Genomic DNA, 7,896 nt, shown 5'->3' on the forward strand with positions numbered 1-7,896 from the left:
ACGTGTAGCCATACATAGCCAACCCACTCTCAATGGTATTTAGACAAAGTATTGCACGACTTTGAACTCAATCACACACTTTATTGATCGAGACAGATGCATGGAGTGGACAGGCAAGAGAGATGAGGTTATCCAAGCTGTGTGGTCTAGAGAGTATAGTATCAGAGGAGCACATGATTATGACATGCCAAGCATATGCACACATACGGGCTGACTTTGATATCCCTTTATGAGGGCCACTTCATGGCCAGTTTGTGACCACTACTACATCAAAGTTAGGGGCTCTCATCACCCACTTATTACGCTTTCAGGAGAACCACGCTGCATAGATCGTTCTTTCACCATAGCTACCCTTTCCTAACAGGGGGAGGAGAATCATTGTACATGTGGAAAGGTCCCATGGGTCATAATTTGGCCTTCCGTGGATGATAATAAACTACTCTACTCTCTCTCTCTCTCTCTCTCTATACACACACACACACATTTTTGAAGTAATTAATAATTAATGAATCACAAATTAATTTAAAAAACTAATTTATAATTTATAACTAATTAAAATTAACGGTGAATTAGTTTCTAATTATTAGTTACTACTTACAAGCCAGTTATCTCTATGGTAACTTTTTTGACACCTCCCAACTTCAAATTCCAAAACACTGAAGGATTGATAGGCCATGCTTTCATAGTTTTTATTTGGCCTGAAAATCAAAATCAAATGAGCTTTTATCATTTTGTTCCACATGAGATTTTTGTTCTTGTTGAGCTGATCTTAGGACACCTACATTATCTTTTAATAGATGTGCCACCCTAGCCAAGCTCTCCAGTTGACAATGTCTTCTACCTAGATTGGCATGCGAAGACCAGAAGCAAGGGCGGAGCCCCGCCTCCACCTCAAGGAGTAAGTAAAACAAAGTTAAAGGTAGTGGTGTTTCACTTGCACCAAAGGCTCCCACTTATTCTCTAGACCTCTCGAGTCATTTCACAAAGTCAACTCCACAAGGTCATCTTTCCTCGCACTGATTCTTGTAAGTCCATTCCCTTGCCTATGGTTTCGTTAGATAGTAGATAGGGATAGTGGGAATCTCATTAACCCATTCATGCATGTCACTAATTAGATGATGAGGCATTTGGCTACCTTAAGAGATTCATAGTTACTCTCACCATTTACCCACACTTATTTGAATTTCTTCACTTTAAAGTTTAGAGCACTAGGCAGAAATCACATTGCATCAACATCTGCAAGGACCATCGCAATTCTTTGTTTTAATAAAACAGTTGGATTCCCCTTGTTTATACCAATTTGGGATTAGGGGAAATTTCACTCGCATTCATGCTTAGAGCTACACCACAACCCCCACGCTCTCCAACTCATCGAGGCATTGTACTCACCTCAATGACTAGGTACAGGTCGCGTGCTTTAGCGCCATCCATTTTCAAGGCTAGTTGATTCGACAAGTGAGTTGTTACACACTCCTTAGTGGATTTTGACTTCCATTACCATCATCTTGCAATCAATCAACACCCTTTGTGGGATCTAGATTAGCGTGCATCATGACACCATAAGTCAACTTTTGATTCATCCCACATTGCCAGTTCTACTTACCAAACATTGCCCACTTGGAGCTCGCATTTCATTCCAAGGTTCAACAAAGAAACCTCGGTCACTTATTGTCAAGACCGAAAATGGGGTTGACACTGGCTATAAGCACTAGCCAGCATATTCCAATGATTTTTAGTGGAACATATTCCAACGATTACCCTTCCTTACTCCTCAGAGGTGTTAAGAATTGTGTGGTGGGGGGAGTTGCTCGAGATGCTATGCCAAACACACACAAAATGTTGAAGGAGAAGCTCACTCAAGAGACAAGAAAAGAGATGGAGGCCAAAACGTTTTCTTGCTGGTTTCTTCTTCTTCTTCCACACACTTTTCAATGTACACAAAGTATAGATAAGATACAACATAAAGGAAAGTGGCCTACTAAGTCAAACAATGCATAACCGACTACACTAGTCGACTGGTGCTATAACTATGCCAGCTGTAAATAGGTGTAATAACCTGAATATAATATAAGCAATGAGTCAGTGGGGCCATGTGAGAGTCATAATGACCACCAACATGCTAAGTGTAGACGTGTAGACCCATCTAACTAGGCAGTCCATCATTAATGTCCGCATGTGTTGAGCTTGTCATCTCAACAAGAGGGAGATCCCACACATCCTGGTGTGGTACACCAATATAATACAAACATAAAGGAGGCACCCCTCCGACTAAATGTCGTGGCCCCACTGCAACTCTCCTACACCTGGGGGATTGGCCCCTCGATGCATTGCTCTAACATAAAGAACATACAAACAATCTCAACTCTTATATATTTTGAATGATCTAGGAGCTTTGATATTTCCTTACCAAGCTTGCCCTAAGAAACCGTTCATCTACCCTACAACTTGGGTTTCCTTACATGCTCCAAGTAGGTCAATGTTTGAAAAACAATTGCAATACATCCAGGTCTGATACCATGTTATGATCAATGCAAGTGTGGATGACCATTGTTCTTAAGCATTTTAACCAGCTAGGTGAAGTGCCAAAACAACCCTTCAATGATTTTCCAACTAATCGTATGTGCAAGGTTGCTAGAGACTAGCACCGAGTTTCCTCGTGATACTAGTCTCCTTAACTCAAATGATAGTGCATCCTATATGTTATGCATAGAGAAATAGATCAGAATTTAAATCATTTTCAACAACTAACCACTTTCACAAACCCTCTTCCCTCCTACCGTTTAGGTTTTACATTTGTTGGGTGGGCGTAATGTTCATTTTCATGTAATTTCTCATATAAAAATCGATAAAAACATATTCTAACATAGAGACAAGGCTTGATCCTCATACTTTAGTCTTGTTACACATTCAAAAACATAAAAATGTATTTTTCCCTAAATTTTTAGGCACAAAAACTAAAATTTCTCTATTTTTTCCCATTTATTTATTCATAAAAGTGTACTTTTATTAAATTTATGTGTCTTGACTGATCATGTTGATTGAACACTGATTTTATCAGTTTTTTATCCCAAATGAATTCCATTTTCCAACACGAAACTGAAGAAATCCTCATTTTTCTTCATTTATGATGCATTTCGAGTTTAAATTATTAAGGACAACTATGTATAACTACGCGTTCTATATTTTATCATATACAACCCTCAAACATATTTCAAACATGATTCATATAAATTTTCTTTCCATGCGTACATCATTAAAGCCAACAAACATTAAAACAATGTAATTTTCTTTATAAAACTTGAGCATACCACTTATTTGTGTGTTGCGTGTTTTTATGAAATGCCATATGTTGCAAATTGGGTTAACTATTTTTGCATTTTTCTCTCTTTAACATAATTTTTTTTTTAAAATAATAGTTTAGTTTTGTCAATTCTATTGGATAGTGATTCTTAATAGTTTTTCATTTTTATAGGCATGTATAGTAATAATTTATTTTTAAATAAGTACTATGATTATCATTTTTCCTTGTTTGATCTGTATCTTTGATACTCTCATCAAGTTTTGTTTTTAATTTTTATGATATCGAATATCTCAATCTTCTTATTCATTTTTCTTATAAAATTTAGTTATATAGCTCTCTCTCTCTCTCTCTCTCTCTCTCTCTCTCTCTCTCTCTCTCTCTCTCTCTCTCTCTCTCTCTCTCTCTCTCTCTCTCTCTCTCTCTCTCTCTCTCTGTTTTTAAATAATTTGGTGTTGTGTACAAACCATAGTACCAAAATATGATCCCTATGTGTAAACCCTACTATCCATGAAGCATGTCTTAGGATGTGAAATGCTTTAATTGTTAGTAACACTAGTGTGAAGCATTGGCTCAAAGCTAGAGGTGCTGAGTGCCTCGTGACGTTTTATGAAAATTAAAATTTAAATATTTATATAGGAAGATTTTGTTGGTTCTAAGGAAAATATTGACATGTTTTTAAGATTGATGGGTCCTTTTTTGGTGGTCTTTAATTGAAATTTTAAAGATTGATGGGTCTTTTTGCCTAAATATGGAATAGAATGGTTACAAAAATTATCTTTTTTATATAAGATTTGCAGTGCATGTAGAGATCTTACTTTGATTCTCTTAAGGCTTACTAGAGAAAAACTACATTTTTGCAAGAACTAAGCATGAAGCTATGATTTTTTAATGATTGTCTTAAGATTTGTTGGCTAAACAGTAGAAATATTTAGTAAGATACAAATGATTAAAACTAAGCATAAAGCTTGCCACAAGTTGACACACAGTCCTCAAACATACTTCAAATATAGTTTATACAAATTTTCTTTCCATGCGCACATCATTAAAGCCAACAAATATCAAAACAATGCAATTTTCTTTGTAAAAATTAAGCATACCGCCTATTTGCGTGTTGCGTGCTTTTATGAAATGGTTTCGGGAAGCCAATGGACCCCTCATCAGTTCCTAGACATTGCTAGACATTGCCTCTCATCCTCCTTTTGATCTTGGAGCAATCCGGTCCACACCAGGACAAGCATCCTTCATCACATTCTCTTCTTTATTTTCTACATGTGAAGTGCCTCTTGGAGGAGAGAGATGGAGGAGAGAGAAAGACTAAGTTTTGTTCTCTCTGATCAGACAGCCATTTAGCGAGGCAAAGGCAGCAATTGGGAATGAAAAAATCAGGAAGATCATGGCTGGGATCTGTTGCATTAGTTGTTTGTAGCCTCCCCAATGCCTCTCACACAAATTATCGCGTTGTGGAGGGGGGGCAGCACGTTCTAGCTGGCACCGATTTGAAATAATGCCCTCCCACATAATCACGATTAATTTTAAAATTGGGGGCCCAAGGCCCCCCAAACAATGCCCATGCCCCAAAGTTTTTTAACTTTGGCCTTTTTTTTGGCCTTCGTAATGCCTGTCCGGTGGTTTGACCTTAGAAAATTTTTGCATGTCCAACTTGGGGTCCCACACTGCTAGCCACTTTCTTTGGCTCAATCTAGCATCTTGAAAAATTATGAAAAATCTGCAAGTGCTCTTTGAAACTGCTTTGAAATCCTATCTTTCGTGGCTCATAAAAATTGCAACATCTGTCTTTATTGCTTCCAACAACGAGGTCCAATTCCCGCCTTAAATTTGCTCTTCTCCGCGTCTTTCCTACACTTTAATGGTCTTTAAAATCCGCTCTCACTTACGTATTTAAATTTTGAGAATAGATCAAGGGTGTTTCACCTTGGATGCCTCTAATCATTCGCTTTACCTAATAAAACTACTAGGAGCTCCAACTATCCTAAGGGAAACTTCAAAGGGAACTAACTACTAGACGGTTCGATTAGTCTTTCACACCTATACCCAAGTCTGACAAATGATTTGCACATTAGTATCGCTATGAGCCTCCATTAGAGTTTTCTCTGGCCTTGCCTTGCTCAAGCATAGTTCACCATCTTATGGATTCCATCAGGTATGTTCCCACTCAAACCTTTCACAGAAGATCATGGTTGGTCAATGATGCATCCCATAAAGGGGATCCCACTTGTCAGGTTCCTTGCGCCTTCGTGGGTTTGTCATCCACCACCATTGACTTACATACATGTTAGACGTCCATGTTTCAAGACGTGTTAGATGGAAAGCCCAAAGCGACACCGTGCCGAGCGTGTAGGTGCAGAGCTTGCCACAAGTGGCACACGCTTCGTTCCTTGATTGATACGATGGCATCATTAGGTCATCTAAAGCCCGCTCTTGTCTTGCTATGTTGGCCCACCTTGACCAGCGCCTTGCATTGAGTAGTGGACCAAAATCATATCATTCCACATCCAACCGGGGTGCACCTATACCCTCCATTTGCTTCCCTCCTAGCAATTTCAAGCACTTTTTAACTATCTTTTCAAAGTTATTTTCATTTTTCTCTCAGGATACTCATTTACTATATGTCTCTTGCCCATATTTTAGCCTTGGATAGATTTTACCACCCACTTAGGGCTGTATTCCCAAATAGCCGGACTCATCGATGTCACATCGTGGAGTGATAGGGTCTGAACTTGACAAGGCTCTCACCCTCTTTGGCACCCCTTTCTAGGGGGACTTGGGCTTGGTCCATCATAAAGGACACCTCTCCATACTACAATTCACACAGAAAAGATGCACGATTTCCAAGCTAGGCTCTTTCTAATTCACTTGCTACTACTAGAGAAATCCTAGTTAGTTTCTTTTCCTCCACTTAGTGATATGCTAAAGTAGGGTATGGGGATGCTAAAGTAGGCATACCCTTGGATGAGCCACAGGTGCAAGCTGCATTCAAAGACTCGATGATTCATAGAATTTTGCAATTCACACTATGTATCACATTTCACTATATTCTTCGTCATTGCAAGAGCCAAGATATCTGTTGCTGAGAGTTGTTGCATTTTATTATTCAATTCTCCAGAGGGGAGGAATCTCAAACAAGATAAGGTTTCTTAAGTTTCTAGTTTTCACCCCCATGTGTGGGGATGGGAAAAAGGTTTATCAAGGTGGCAACATGCTCGAACAACTGGCACGACGGAGGGGGGTCACCCTAAGCAAGGGAGAGAGGTCAAAGGCATCCCTCCTTCCTCCCCCACCCACATGGTCTCTGGGATGACCTCAAAGCATGGCCTCCCCCACTATTTCTTGAATCCGACGAGGGGAGAGACAATGCCAACTGTGTCTCCAAGTGTGATCCCTCAACAAACATTCCATGGTTCACATTGTTATGAGAGATGTCTGTCAATGATCCTTCCGCAGGTTCACCTACAGAAACCTTGTTACGACTTCTCCTTTCTCTAAATGATATGGATTAATGAACTTCTCACAATGCCATCGGTGGCAAACCACCAGCATCACTACAATTCAAAAACTTTAGCGAACCATTCAATCGGTAGGAGCAACGGGTGGTGTGTACGAAGGGAAAGGAGACATAGTCAACATAAGCTAATGATTCATGCTTACTAGGAATTCCTTGTTGAAGATCGATAATTGCAATGATATATCCCCATCACAATGAAATTTCAAAAGATTACCTAGACCTCTCAGCCTAGGTGGTAAACTCGTTGAATTTGTTAGTGTAGTGCACATACAACCCAAAATATCTAAGGGCATCACAAGCCTATTATTGCCTCAAACTTCCATGGCCTAGACAGCCATAGTCCCTTTAAGAAGTTGGCCACAAAGAGGATCCTTTGTGTAACTAGTTAGCAAGTTGGGGTCTCATTTGTTAATGGAATTAATGAGACAAATCACTCCATCAACTAAGAATGACCATGCACCACCACCCATAGAATCAAGAAAGAGCCCTCAATTTGTCAATCCTTACTATGTTTGGACCTTGAAAGTTTCCTCGTGTTGGGTCAAATTAAGCCGCAAGCTTCACTCTTGGTAGTGCCCTTCTATCAATTCCTTTAATTTTCAGCCTTGAAATCATACTCCCCTCAGAACCCAAAAACTTTGATATGGCAAAGTCATCAAAATAACATTCATCAATCCCTAGTCGACATTGTTTATGGTTGAGACTAGGATGATATCTAATCGTCGAGCCCCCAACTTTCATTCTTGATTAATGAAAACATCCTTGGAAAATTCTTTCGCATTAGTTTTTCTTTCATAAATCCAAGTACAATGCTTTATAGGAATTGAGTGGTGGTACTTTCTCCTACTGTGCATATGGGATTCTGGTCCTCAGCCCTCACTGCTTCTCATAAAGGGACTAAAGTAGGTGTGATTGCAAATATCTCAATGGACCCTGGTCTCACAAAAACCAGAATTCAGAAATGGTGAAGGCTCAATTTAAAAGGGCGTAAGGAGAGAGCCAAGGCCAACGAAAAAAGCCGAGAGAAAATGTAATTAGTGACTTTGTCCCCACTCAGAGAAGTGACCAAAGC

The 7,896-nt window shown here is 39.4% G+C and overlaps 2 pseudogenes; both read right to left on the reverse strand.

Moving 5' to 3' along the window:
• Window positions 1–547: 547 nt before the first annotated feature.
• Window positions 548–6,263, reverse strand: LOC148039304 (25S ribosomal RNA; annotated as a pseudogene).
• A 491-nt stretch (window positions 6,264–6,754) lies between these two features.
• On the reverse strand, window positions 6,755–7,446 carry LOC148039305 (18S ribosomal RNA; annotated as a pseudogene; the record flags this gene model as incomplete).
• Between the last annotated feature and the right edge of the window lie 450 nt (window positions 7,447–7,896).

Source organism: Lygodium microphyllum, chromosome 3 (genome assembly GCF_053477565.2).
Source record: "Lygodium microphyllum isolate KBCC chromosome 3, Lygodium_microphyllum_v1.1.10, whole genome shotgun sequence".
Taxonomy (NCBI): domain Eukaryota; kingdom Viridiplantae; phylum Streptophyta; class Polypodiopsida; order Schizaeales; family Lygodiaceae; genus Lygodium; species Lygodium microphyllum.